Source organism: Peromyscus californicus, unplaced genomic scaffold, assembly GCF_007827085.1.
Source record: "Peromyscus californicus insignis strain IS unplaced genomic scaffold, ASM782708v3 Scaffold_4__1_contigs__length_199733344, whole genome shotgun sequence".
Lineage (NCBI taxonomy): Eukaryota > Metazoa > Chordata > Mammalia > Rodentia > Cricetidae > Peromyscus > Peromyscus californicus.
Genome location: NW_026294562.1, coordinates 184,306,555 through 184,319,169, shown reverse-complemented (window position 1 = coordinate 184,319,169; position 12,615 = coordinate 184,306,555). Strand labels below are relative to the sequence as shown.

Here is a 12,615-nt window from a genome sequence, read left to right as displayed (position 1 = left end):
AAAGAAGATCCTACAAAGTTGTCTTCCATTCTCCACATATCTTCCATGGCCTAGAAACACAGAATCACAGTTCAGACACACACAACAGAGTTGGTTGTTTTTTGTTTTGTTTTGTTTTTTTTTATAAATCTCATTGCCATTATATTATCCAGCATCTCTGGATAATCATCTTAAGATGAAGAGCCAAATGAATAACTAATGGGGACATGAAGAAACATGGATCATCAAATAATATATACATATCCATAGCATAAGCTATGTTATGAGATATTGAGTTGATTGCTGATTATCCTACTTTATTACATCTCTACCAGATAGATGAAAATGCTGCTTTGTATACACATATGCGGTATTTATTTACTGTTTCTTATATTCTCTTCTATGAAGTACTTTAACATTAACATTGTTAAAACATCTTAACAAAACAGCACACATGTTTTGTTTGTGTGAGATTATTTATTTCCTGTGTTTTCATGGGGGTAGCTAATCTCCTTGCATTGGAGTTATCTTTCTACTATCTTCTGTAGGGCTGAATTTGTACATAGATATTGTTTGAATTTGACTATATAATGGAATATCTTGTTTTCTCAATATATGGTGATTGAAATATTTTCTGGGTTTGGGATGAGGAAGAGATGGAAGCATACTGGGTCTTTGGAAACAGAACCAGGGGAGTTGCAGAGTTCCTCGGGTAGGTGGGAAGCCTATAGTTCTTCTTGCTGGTTTGGCCTTCACCTGTTCTTCTGACTTGTATGGCCTTTACCTGAGTGGCAGATAACCACCCAAGTTTTATTCATGCTTGCTTCTACTTCTGTAACTTGATAAAAATAGTACCTGAATTATTTGTCATGTGCTACAAAGTTCTTCCATTCCTTTGTGTTTACTGCCTAGCCTAACCATTGTTCTCTGTGATATTTTACTTCCCTGATTTTAATACTTGTGTTCTTGCACATTGATACCTTTGCATTGATGATAATGAACTACTCCATCATATACAGGAGTTTTCTGATGGTAAATAGTCTAATCTGGGACAGTAGACAGGCCAACTGGTTGCAACCCTGGACAGCCTGACCTTAGTGACAGCTTCTCTAGTTTGGCTGTGATGCTTCCTGCGTTTTAAGATCAGATGCTGTTGCTGGCTGTGCTTCCTGATTTAGTAAGATTGCTGGACACACTCTGCAGTCAGAGACACTTTCTGGCTGGGGTTTATGATGGCCCCTGGCTGTGCAATGGTGCAAGATGTCCACCCTGGCTGACTTGTATTCTTGCGTGGAGTCTATATGGCCTTCACTGCAGTGTCTTGCCATTCTCCATATCCTCAAGAATATCCACCAAGCAGATACATATCAATGACCAAGACTCCTAGGCTGGCCATCATGACAGCAAATCCATTCTATCTCCAAGTCACACAAGTGGCCAAATAATGCAGTACTCCAAATGTTATACATGCAAGTAGCCTTGAAATGATGGTGAAACAATATGTCTGCCTCTAACTTACCGCACTTAGTGTACATGAGCCAGTGTGACCTCTGGGTAAAAGCTCTTTACAAGAGTATGTAAGGGACAGAGTAGTTCAAAAGACTCATTACACCTTCTAGTAGATTTTGTCAATTATGTGGTCCTATGAGCTATCTCTTCCTCATCCATGAGTTCTGGAATATTCACAATGTACTTCTCATCTGAATATTGTTAGATTTCTAGAGTTGGTAACTTTGGATCAAGAGCATTTCTTTTCTGCTCCCTTGGTAGCATCACTTCCTATCTGTCATCTCATTCACATGAATCTTTCCTTTTAATATTCTAGTGTAATTTCACTTTAGATTGCAATATTTTCATGATCAAATCTACTTTGTTATTCAATACTTACCCAAAATTCTCAGATAGCATATTCTAGCATGAACTATGTGCCATATGTATGTATATGGTAGTTGGGGGCTACTTATACTCTTTCACACCCGTCACTTTAAAATGACCCAGTTGTATCTGAGACTTCCTTTGGGAATATCCAGCACATATAAACCTGCTAACCTCATAAAGGAAATTCATGACAAAGAAAACAATGGTTGTGCCAAAGTACAAGTAGGTGAATCTGTGAGTTTACTGAGGTTACCAATAGAAGTATGGATGAGGGGTTATTTACAGAAGCATGGAATGGCACAAAACACTATTTAAAGCACACCTCAATGTGGGTGAGTATCATGAAGGCCAAAACCCTGGAGCTCTCTGTACAGCTTTACGGCAGCTCAACACATCTTAGGTAGTAACAGTTAGAGTTCTTCTGGCCCAGTTGCTTACTCTTTCTTTAGGGCTAGTAAGGGACAAAGGTGAATTTATAAGTTTCAGCTTTCTAGTACATATGATATTTGTTTACCTCCTGGGTCCCCTGAGGCTCCCATCCTTTCACATTAGAACAGGGATGTTTCAATTCAGAGAAAATTGTTGTACAAAGGATCCTGATGAGGATGAGTTAAAATTGGAGGCTCACCTCTCAGGAATGAAGGGGGATCATTAAACTTTTTTACTCTGTTCATCTTTCTGTAGGAAGTCATGGCAAGCCTTCACTGTCTGCCTCGCCAAGCTATGTTGCTCCCGAGGGACACCATGTGGAACTTCAATGTGACTCTCAGAGTGACTGTTATATATTCAAGCTGTACAAAGAACATGGAGATCCTATCTCTCAATTCCATGACAGAATATTCCAGAAGAACCTTAACTTGGGTCCTCTGGCCCCAGCATATACAGGAACCTACAGATGCTATAATTACAATCATCAATGTTCTAATGAACTCTCAACACACAGTGACCCTCTGAACATCATAGTTTCAGGTCAGAGATCATGTTTGAAGTATCATATCTCCCCATTTCAGAATTTTCAGAACAAGATATAATCAAGTCTCAACATTATAAAGGAATATTCAACACAGGTATTGGATAGTAAAGTGGGAGTAACATGATACCCAAGGACATGCACTTTCCTGTCCCTACAACTTCTTGAATGTTGAATAATTTAAGGAAAAATTGTACCTGAAGATGGAATTTATTATTATTAAGGTGACATCAGGATGGGAGGATATCCAGAATTATCCTGACTGTAGAACCACAAGGGTTCATATAACAAAATAAGGGGAAATGCAGTTGTTGGCAAAACAAAGCATTATGAGAGAGACACCCTATTGCTAACTCTGACAGTGGAGGAAGGGTCCAAGTGTCAAGGAATGCATGAGGCCCCTAGAAATTGGAAGGCAAAAAGAAGTAGATACTTCCCCAGTGATTTCAGCAGTAATACCTCACTGCAGATGACTTATTTATGCTATTTGGGCTTGTTTGGGAATTCCAATCCTCATAAGACTTGTGTTCTTTCAAAAATCACTTGTGATAATTTATTATGGTAGTGACTGAAAACTAATACAGTAATCCATGTCAAGGCCAAATTAAGAACTAGGCAGGAAAGTGCAGAGGTCAGTCAAGTAAGGAAGGTAATGCATCCATATTTTTGGAGGAAACTATACTAATGGTGCCAGATTTGAAATGCCTTACAGAAGTTTGATCTGTAGAGAAGGCCAGAAGAGATTCCCTGTTACCAACATTCAAAACTAACTCTCTTATCTTACCAATGATTGTACTTAGTCCAAAGTAGCATTAAAAGGACCATGAAGGAACCTGGTATAAAGTTTACCATGTTTTCTGCCTTCTTCAACTTAGAAAGGGACAATAATTGCTAGAGTAGACAGGTTCAAGAGATGCAGTCTTGCACCAGGCCAATGGGAAAATATTGTGCTGCTACAAGAGTCATAGAAGTGGAAAATGGTCAAAGAAAGATGGTGGAGTCTGTGTACAAAGTTGGCATAAACAGTGACAAAGACACTGAGGCACTGACAGAAAGAACAGGCTAAAGGGAAAAAACATGGGTTTCCTAGGATTCATAGGCTGGAGTCAGGTTCATATTCACAATCTCTTTATTGTAGGAATCTACAGGAAGCCTTTTCCTCTTGGCCCTACCAAATCCCCTGGTAAATTCAGAAGACAAGGTGACCCTGAAGTGTCACTCAGTGATTATGTTTGACAACTTCATTTTGACTCTGCAAAAAAATAAGATAATCAAGGATTCTTTCCAGCTTTCTGCAGAATCTCATCTTGGGGGTTCCCATGCCAACTTCTCAATACGTCCTGTGACACCTGATCATGCTGGGACTTACACATGCTATGGTTCTTACAATCACACACCATATGAGTGGTCTGAATCCAGTGACCCTGTTGACATAAAGATCACAGGTAAGAGAGTGTTACCTGCTCGTCATCATTTTTGTGATGTAGGGCAGTTATTCTATAGACTGCAAGTCCAGGGATATCATGAGGAATATGAGGAATGTGAAACTTAGAGAAAAGCAGCCTTGATGCATATATTACTGACATAGACAATGAAAACAAAGACACAAAAACAGACCATTGGTTATAATGTGAAGCACAGATACAGAGATGTTAAAGGAGTCATAACTAGAGGTAAAAAGAAAGGGACGGCTTGCCTAACTTCATATGAATCAGAGACATTGGTGTCCTTCTACTAATGTTCAAAGGCCTGGACAGTTCAAAATTTTGTTTGGCTTTTACCTCTACAAGATATCTGCCAGAAGTCCTAGACACAACATGTGTCTGACATCAGTTTATGTGTTGAGTAGGGCTGGTTCTTCGTGAGTCCTGAGGCTTTGGTACAGACGTCACTGATAGAATTTCTGTCTACATTGACAGTTTTTCCTTTCTTGTGGTTGACCAATCATTCATCCTTGAATAACAGAACCCTGGGTAAATGAGGAGACCACCAATTGCTGTCTGTTGTCTACATCTCCAAACTGTTGTCAGTACATGTTCCAAAGTAACTCAGACATTTTGGGATGGCTGAAAAAAAATCCAGGCTTTCCTCCTGGGATAAACAGACACAAATAAAGCACGGACATGGAAATATATACAGGTAGTAAGTCAGATAGAGGGACTGGGAGAAAGACTCAGAGACAGAAATGGATGAGGACATGAAAAACAGCATGCGAGGGAAGAAAAAAATTGCAAAAGTCTTAAGCTTGAATGGAACATTTGAAAGTAAAGATAATGGCAGATGTTGGATACTTCAAAACAGAGCTAGGAAGGCAGATGATAGATCACACTTGTGCAGTACACACACTAAGAGGAACAAGAAAGGGGAGATCATTGTGGCCACTGTTCAAGGGAAACAAGAACAATCCTGGAATGTTCTTTACTTAGAAAAGTGAGATTATTTAACACAAATATGTAAAAAGAGACAATATAGAAAATGAATAACTTAGAATGAAGTTGGAGTCTGGATTTTCAATATACATAGGATAAGGAAGTTCTAAGTCATGAAATTGAAAACTAACCATGAGAGTAAAAAGGAGATTAACAAAGAGTGATGAGGAAAAAAAAAAGTGGAATACATATGCCATGGAAGAAGAAATGGGTGGGATGGAAAAGGGAACAGTAAAGCTAGTAGAAGGGAGGGGATGGGCAAAAATGGACAAAATGAACTGTATGAGGATGTCTTAATGTCCATTACTTTGTATGCTAATTAAAAACAATAAGTACCTGTAATTAAACACATTGATTGACTAAACATTTGGAAAAGCTGAATATACAAAATGTAAGTAAATTCATTGCAACTCTGTGGGTTTGGTCCCGGGTTTTGGCACCAAAAATATAAGTAAATTTGTTGCAACAACTCTGGGGAAAGGTGTCCTGACTACCTAGGGAGTCAAGCAACATCTTGAGCTGCTTAGGACATCTCTGATGGCTGGAACTGCAAGGAGACAGTCCAGCCCTGGAGGGCAAGTTATTCTAGACACCTCGAGCTGCTCAGAACAATAGCTCTGCCCTGAAGGTGTTCCACACACCTAGAGCTGTTTAACACAGCTCTGACAGCTGAAACTGCAAACAAGCAGCCCAATACTGGAAGGGAAATTTTTCTGACTTCTCAGGAAAGTCATGCCTGGAACTGCTTCAGCAGGGAAGGGTATCCTGACTGTTTAGGAAAGTCAGGTTGTACCTGGTGTGATGGGGGATGGTCTCCTCACAGGATATAGCAATCCTGCTCCTCTCCTGGAGAGGCACTACAGCTGAGCTTTGCTCAGCCCCCACTTAAGGGGGGTTCCTAGCAGAACTCTGTTTCTCCAGCCTAAGATGTTGCTTCTTTTGCTTCACTCTGCAAAAGGGGAAACCCCTGCAGAAATGCAGCCATCTCCTCTGGCTCCAGAGAAAAGTGTTACTTTTTCAGCTCTCTCTTGCTCTGTCCACTGAGGGACATTTCAGCAAAGATCTTCTGTTCAGCTCCTCCTTGTTCTGCTCTTTCAGCTTTCCCTTGTTTTGTCCACTGAGGGACGTGTCAGCAAGAATCTTCTCTACACCAGTGAATGAAGATCTTCACACCCAAAACTCTTTTGAGAAAGAGATTTATTTGAGAAGGAAGAGTCCAGGAGAGTAGCTGCCTCTACCAGGCTGGAGAGAACAGCCTTTTTTCTAACTGACTAGGAAGAGCAGCTTACACAGGATGTCTTGGGGTGGAGTCAACCAGGAGTTGACTTGGGCCGAGGGTTCTACTGTCCTGCTCTGTGATTGGTTAGTTTCACAAGTCAGTTGGTCAGGGGCAGAGATGGTTCTGATTTGACTCAGCCAAATTGTGTTTCTTTCTGCCCTGATCTAAGCCATCTTTCTCTAGTTCTGGGCTCCAGGGTCAGGGTGGGTTTCTTTAGTCAGACCCTTTTCCCTACACAAAACAGAACAATTGGGAAAAGGAATAGAATCAGTAGAAGTTGATGGAAAAGAAGAATGATCGCATAAATATGATCAAGATTATACATATAAATTATATGCAAAAACACTTCAAGAAAAAGAGGCCATGAAATGATGTAGTTATATTTTAATTTCAAATTTTTAATGAAGACAAATCTAAAAATACATTATATATTTTAATATTTCATAATGAACTCAATTGCTACACAAAATTAATAAATGTTAATAAAAACAAACTGTAAGGGCATTTGGAATGACCCAATGCATATAAAGACAGAAACTGTCACAAAACAAAACCTTGGGTAAAATATATGGTTACAGGATTGAAGTCAGAGATTTAGTAGGATAATATAAAAGAAAAGAGGGAGATGGGAAGAGATGGGGAAGTAGAAAGAAGAAGAGTTAAATGTGGAACAGAGAGAGAGAGAAATCACAGAAAAGGAAGCAGAGATAGAGAACTGATGAGTGAATGAACACTGGGAAGGAGCTGCCCCTCTAACTGTCTCTGCCTCTTTTCTTCCAGATTTATACAAGAAACCTTCTCTGTCATCTCTGATGGGCCCTGTGGTGATGTCAGGAGAGAACATGATCTTGTCCTGTGTGTCTGACCTTCAGTTTGACATGTTCCATTTGTCCAGGGAAGGGTGCCTCCAGGGCATGGGCTGCCTGCAGTGCAGAGCCACAGTGAGACATTCAAGGCCAACTTCCTTCTCGGTCCTGTGATCCAGAAAAGGAACTATAGATGCGATGGCTCTTACAGTAACTCTTCGCATGTGTGGTCATCCCCAAGTGACCTCTTGTACCTTCCTGATACATGTAAAAGAGCCTCATGAGCTATATATATATAATGTCTTGTGACAAATGAAATATTAAAGCCATGTCTCTACTGATGGTAAAGAAAAAGTATCTTAGGCAGCTACAGAGAAGGGTTTCTGGGAGTTATTTTGCAATGATAGATAAATAGATAGATACATAGATACATAGATACAAAGACAGACATATATAGATATACAAGCAAGGTCTCAGTAAGATATATATAAACATATGTATAAATATGTGTGTATACACACATTTTTTAAAGATTTATTTATTTATTATGTATACAGTGTTCTGTCTGCATGTATGACTGCAGGCCAGAAGAGGGCACCAGATCTCATTACAGATGGTTGTGAGCCACTGTGTGGTTGTTGGGAATTGAACTCAGGACCTCTGGAAGAAAAATCAAGTGTTCTTAACCCCTGAGCCATCTCTCCATCCCTGTGTATACACACTTAATAGTAATCAGAGAAAAAAGGCTATCAACTTAAAGGAGTATATGAAAGAGCTTGGAGGAAGATTACCTCGGAGGAAATGGAGAGATGAAAGGGAGAGGGAAAGAGAGATAATTATACTTCATTTAAGAACTTTTTTTTAAAAAAGAGATGGAGTTTGAAAATGAATATCAGAGAGATCCACAGCAAATCACTAGACAGAGCTCCAGGAGTCCAGTCAAAGAGGGAAAAGAGGGATTCTATGAGCAAGTGCATCAGGATCATGATGGGGAAACATGCAGGGACAACCAAACCAAGCTAGAGGGAACTCATGAAAGTTGGATCAATGGCTATGGAGCCTACATGGGACTAGGCCTTCTGCATTGCGAGACAGTTGTGTGGCTTGATCAGCATGGGAGGCCCCCTGGCAATAGGATCAGAATCCATCTCTGGTGAATGAGCAGGCTTTGTGGAGCCCACTACCTGTGATGGTGGATCGTGCAGCCTTGAGACAGTGGGAAGGGCTTGGACTTGCCTCTACTGAATGTGTCTCCATATAGGAGGCCTTGCCTTCTTGTGGGAAGGAGTGGAGGATGAGTTGGGAGGGGAGGTTGTGGGGTGGGAAGAGGGAAGAGGAGGATCTTTGATTGGTGTGTAAATTGAATGAAAATTTTTTCCTAATAAAAAAATGGGTATCAGATTACAAAATAATAGACAAGAAGCCACCCAAATATTCCTTATCTTACTTGGCCAGCCACACTGGAACATGTATGTACCAAGGAGAGTTAGAAAAAGGTCAGGACAGACTCATTAGGGATAAGGTCGCAATCAGTTTGGGCAAATCAGAGAAGAAGTAGCCCTCCTGAGCTCTCACTCACATAGATCTCTCTACAGTATTCCTATTGATTCACACAACTTGAAATCCAAGTAGAGAGTCAATACCTCAAAGCAAACCACATAATAGCATCCTACCTCTGAAAGCTCAGCACTAAGAGATGGAATGAGTGCTGGTCACTGTCCAAACTGAAAAGACCTCTTGGTGAAGTCTCTCTCCTGTCCCCTTCCATAGTAAACTCATCAAGAAGCTGCACTTCGTGCACAGAACCAGACTCCAAAACTTGTGAGTAATTGATTCCTCTTCTCTATTGTAGAAACTTAGAGACCCAAAAACTCTTGGGTTCCTGTTTTGACTCAACGCCCTCACAGCTCAGTGGTGTTAACATCATCATCTCCCATCTCTGATTCTAAAACTGTGCAACATCAGAAGATTTTTAGGAGCAGCATGGGAACTGTACTTGAGACCCCCTACAAATGAAAAGGAGAGCAGATTTTACTCCCTTCCCAGGAGCAATGAAGTGCTCATTCTAGCTCAGTTCCTTCTGGAGAGGAGGTGATGGGGGCCTAAAAAAGGAAGCAAACAAGCAGAAGGGAAGATTTTATAAAAATATTACCTGTGGCCAGGTGGTGGTGGTGCACGCCTTTAATCCCAGCACTCAGGAGGCAGAGCCAGGCAGATCTCTGTAAGTTTGAGGCTAGCCTGGTCTACAGTGCGAGATCCAGGACAGGCACAAAAACAACACAAAGAAACCCTGTCTCAAAAAAAAAATTGCCTGTGATGGAATAGATGTGACTTTACTTTTGCCCTTTGGGAGAACTTTTTGTTTGGTTCAAGGGAGTTATAGATGTAGAAGTTGCTAAGTAGATTTAGTAAGCACTCATATCAAACTCAGATTAAGATCGTGATTACACAACCTCTACCTTGTGTCCTGCAGTTTTCTGCAACTGGCATAATGTCCATATACACTTGAATGTGTGGGCTTCTGCAGGAGCATGGTCAACTTACTAGTAACAATCCTCCTGAAACTGACACTCCTTCTCCCAACAGTTATCCATTATGTATAGCCCCTGGACTAGGGGTGGGACTTCATGTTCCCCTCCACGCTCCATGCTAGGATTTTGTCTAGCTTGAGACTGCACTGTTCTTGGGCATGCTATCTCAACCTGGTGTGAAGTGCATATATTCAACTGCCCTGCAGTGTACAGAAGACAGTGTCCCTATGGTTATCCATAGCCTCTCTTTCAAGCTCTTCTTCCATCTCTCTCACAATGACGTTGAACATTTGGAGGATTTGAGATTGAAGCATCTCATTTAGTACCAAGAATTCTATAATCCCTTCTCCTCTGCAACTTGACCTGATATCACCATCTATCACAAATATAAGATCCTCTGCTGACAGTTGAGACTTGCATTCATATATGGGAATAAGTCACTAGGGGTCAGTTTAATACTATTTCTATTGAGCAGAATATTATTAGTAGGTTCTTTATTAAGACTTGTCAATATTATATTAAATATCCTTCAATCAATAAATATTATGCAATTTATCAAAATGGGGATCCTAAGATGTACCTCTTATTGGGTTCACATCTTCCTCCAGATAACCACAGGAACCTGTATATTCTGTTTGGGCTATCAGTGACCATGATCCTTGTCTTCCTCATCATCCTTCTTTATTCTTGTTGCTCTGCCAAAAAGAGCAAGTCTCAGGAACAAGCCAGTGAATGTCATCTGAGTAGTGTGAAGAAACAAGAGCAGAGAAATGCAGGTATGTATTCTTCATTTACATTTCTTTTCTTGGGTACTTGGGCCAAGACAGGGAAACTGAGGCAGGGCTTTCTGAAGAGTACACCAGAGCCCTTGCACTTCCCCTCAGCTCTCAGACTACTGGCTAATTTCTCTCTGTATCTTTTGAATCTCCACATCCAAATAATATCTAGGAGGATGTTTTACAAGAGTGAGTGGGCAACAAAAGAGAGAGAAAGAGAGTATTCTGAAGAAAGAATTACCAGGGTGCAGCATTATGGGATGTGGCTGTGACTATACAGAGGCAGGACATCTGATTCTCATTTGGAGCAGGTGGCCAACTTTGGGTTTTACCATATCTCTCACTAGTACTTTGCATTTGAAATGAGAGTGCAGAAGTACTTTATTTACTAAATGGGTTTGATTACTTCTGTCCTCTAAAATGCAGCCATCATGGACCAAGACTCTGAAGTGAGAGCAACACTGAACAGACAGGTGGGTCCTCCTGAGTCTTCTCTCTTCCATACAATCTAATATTCCTTTATTTTCTTCAAGATTATGTGCAAACAGGACTCAACATTTACCTCTTTCTAGGACCCTGAAAGACAAGAAGTGCAGGATGTGACATACTTAAAATTTGAGCAGATGATCTTCAAACAAAAATTGACCACTCCCATTTCCCAGATTCACAAGGAATTTTCCACAGATCCCACTGTGTACACAGAAATCGAAAAATTATAAGCTGAGATCAAAGATTGTCCACACTCCATGAGTTCCCAAAGAACGGTCTGAGGAAGTTTTCTGTAGTAACCATAGCCCTTTCTCTAACAAGACTGATATTTGCAGTGAAACAAAAGTTAGAATCTGAAGACATGGGTCTCTAACTTTGGGACTATCCTTCATTATTCCAATATAGTTCTGAGAGTGGCTTTCCTTTACTTACAAATTTTATGTTCCTCACTGTCCACTGGACAGAAATCTAACTCTATTTCTTAATCCATGGGTCTCTATATCATTTCACTCTAGTGAACTCTACATCCTTACTAGCTTTAAATCAGGACCTACTTGAAGCTATAACCATGCTGAGTATTTCACAATTCCCTATCAACAAGAGACTCTACTATTTTATTAGTATATATTTCTAATATGTAATGATGTTATACAACATGCTGAATCTCATGACAATTTATTATATGTATCTGTATTTTGATCATATTTACACACAATTACCCTATCCTGACTTTCTTCCATTCCTGCTGATACTCAAGAATCTCACTCTTAAGACTGGACTTTATCATATACTGTTCTGTGTATACCAAATGGTGTTTGTCAAAGTCTTCTCTCAACAGTAGCATCTATGTATTTCTTTAATATTTCAATGTAGACTTCTCTACTGAGAATCATTTTCTAGGATGTAATGGAGGTAAGAAATCTCCTCCTTCTCACATGTTTCTATTGCTATGATTTTGAAAACTTAGTTCCTCTGAACTGAAACATTGCCTTTGGAAGAGAACTCATTAAACAAAAATCTCACAAGTCTCAGGAAGATCCTGAAACACACAATATTGACAGGGCCCTTCCCAAGGTTCTATGTGCAATGACACTAGCTGAGGAGAGGAGATCTTCCAATTAATCAAGTTGCCAGCAACTCATTCAGGTAGCTCCAGGAATGAAGATTTCATGAGTCTTCACCCCTGCTGGCATGGGCTTTTTGAGATGCAGCCACCTTTGAGGCACCCATGCTCCAATAATTATCCTACCATCCATGATCCCGTAATTAAATCTAATAAACTCATTAATTCAGTGAAATAGACCGGGTTGGATCATTTTCTGAGATGCCATTGGTGCCATACCTGGGATCAACAGATGTTTTCTCATATCTCTCCAGAAAGAGTCACACAATCTATGTACACACTACCAATCTTTGATATGTTTTATATTGCTGTGATAAAACCCCATGATCAAAAGCTATTTGGGGTGATAGGTTTA

The 12,615-nt window shown here is 40.1% G+C and overlaps 1 pseudogene; it reads left to right on the top strand.

The window, feature by feature from the left end:
- Positions 1-624: 624 nt before the first annotated feature.
- LOC128124169 (killer cell immunoglobulin-like receptor 3DL1) lies at positions 625-11,293 on the top strand (annotated as a pseudogene).
- The last annotated feature ends 1,322 nt before the right edge of the window (positions 11,294-12,615 follow it).